The sequence below is a fragment of the Canis lupus genome, chromosome 27, assembly GCF_003254725.2.
Source record: "Canis lupus dingo isolate Sandy chromosome 27, ASM325472v2, whole genome shotgun sequence".
Taxonomy (NCBI): domain Eukaryota; kingdom Metazoa; phylum Chordata; class Mammalia; order Carnivora; family Canidae; genus Canis; species Canis lupus.
The window spans coordinates 2,439,117-2,441,145 of NC_064269.1; positions in this window are offsets into that span (position 1 = coordinate 2,439,117).

A 2,029-nucleotide genomic window follows, 5' to 3' on the forward strand; every position below is an offset into this window, starting at 1 on the left:
TTAATAGGAGCCCTGTATGGTCAGATGGATATTTTAAAGGAATCACTCAGGCCAGATTGGAGGGGACCATACTGGAGTAGGAAGACTTGACAGGGAATGATTGCAAGGCCTAGGACAAAAGATGATAAAGTTTTATACCTTAACTTCAGGTCCTTAGAGGTGGGTGGGTGGCCAGAAATGAGGGTGAGGATTTGCATTCCACTGGTAGTTAGGATTCAGATCATTAGGACTTGGTGATGGATTGGGGATGGGTGGCGCAAAGGGAAGGGTTGAGGATGGCTCCACATTTCTGGCTTGGGTAATGACAGATAATGTAGCAAGAGGTCTAGTGCAGGAAAATGATGAGTTAGTCCTTTTGAGGTGCCTCCACTCTATCCATGTAATCACTGGAGCTAGAGGCGTAAACTGAACTTCAATGAAATCTGAAAGTTGAACTACGAGATAATTCAGGAAGAAGGGGTGGAGGGAAACTTGCTGAGAACATGGAGTAGGAAAGTAAAACAGATATGGGAGGCGCTTGCTCAAAAGGAGAAAATGTAAAGGCCATGAGAACAGACATAATTCTTCAGGGGCTCTCCAGCCAAGACAGTGGGGTGCCCCAGATCTAGTGATGACCTCTCAAAATCTTACACTCCCATATTTCATCCTTGGGTACATCCAGTGTGGATTTATTGCTTGGTGCTTATACAAGTAATAATATTCAGAAGGATGGAAATCTACAAGTAAAACCCAATGATAAAAATTCCCTTAACCCCCACCACTGAGTCCTTTCGTTGTGGCCACCGTAGTTTCTTGGGCACCCTTCCAAAGGTGTGTGCATATGCATATGCAAACAAAAATATACCTATATATTTATCCTCTTATCTCAGAGATCCTGCCACCCTGGCTTCCCCCTGACTCCCCACCAGACTTGACTGTCTCCTTTGGGATTTGAACTGCATGTTCTTCAGCAGATAAGCATTTTGGAATCTGGCTGTGGCTTCTGCCTGTGACACAGCTTTTGAGCCAAGTTCAGCCTTTTGCCCTTACCCTGCCTGCATACAGCTCCTCTCCCTGGCTCTCCATCCATGTGTCTCACTCCTAATGTTTCAGCCAGAGGGACAGGATCCTTCCCTTGGCCCCTGGAGCTCCCTTTGGGCCACTCTTCTTCTTTGAATGGTCACAGTGTCACAGCCATCAGTTCAGTGACCAGTCTTCCAAAGTTCTAAACTGGCCAAAGTTTCTTCCCATAACTGTGTGGCTTGAACACAGCCACATCCCCAGTAGAGTTCTGAGACTCATCTAACTCTGAAGAAGAATGGTCTCTCTACCTTCTCCCCTCCCCACACACCAAGTGCCTCTTCCCCTATGATTCCAGGCCTCAGACAACCATCTAGTGCTCGTGGGAAAACAGCAGAATCCAGGAACTCTGCCTGCAAATTCTCAGGTCCTAGTTCAGTTTAGCTCAATTCTATCTCCATTCTCTCCCTTGAGGGAGGGTCTTCACTAGTCTCAGGGGCTGTTCACTAACCCTTGGGAGAGAAAATTCAAAATATGATCTTCATCCAGAGCGTATGGCTTTATATGGAATTTTAGGAACCATAGCCTCCCCGGACAGTCTTTATCAGAATGGGGACCTTCTATTGGTGCCTTGGAGGGGCTATGAGGAAATCTCATTCAACTACTCTGTTCTATCAAAAACATGCACAGAAATTTTTAACAGAGGCTTTATGGGCATTGATAAAAGTATACTTTGAAAAGGAATATTCTTTCTTTTTTTGTTTTTTTTTTGTTTTTTTTAGGAATATTCTTTCTTTAGGTCACTTATTCTAAAGATATCAGTCTCACTTCTTTCAGTTTTATAACAAAAATTAAAATAGCACCCCTTTACTGTCAGGAAAAGAGAAGCATAGATGGTAAACTTTGCTATTACATATAATTAAAAGAAATCAGCACAGTGCCCTCACTGTAATATAAAGGAGACAGAAAAAGGAAAAAAACTAGTGATCGTATCATCTATATTTCACTTTAAATTCTCAGACAGGACTCT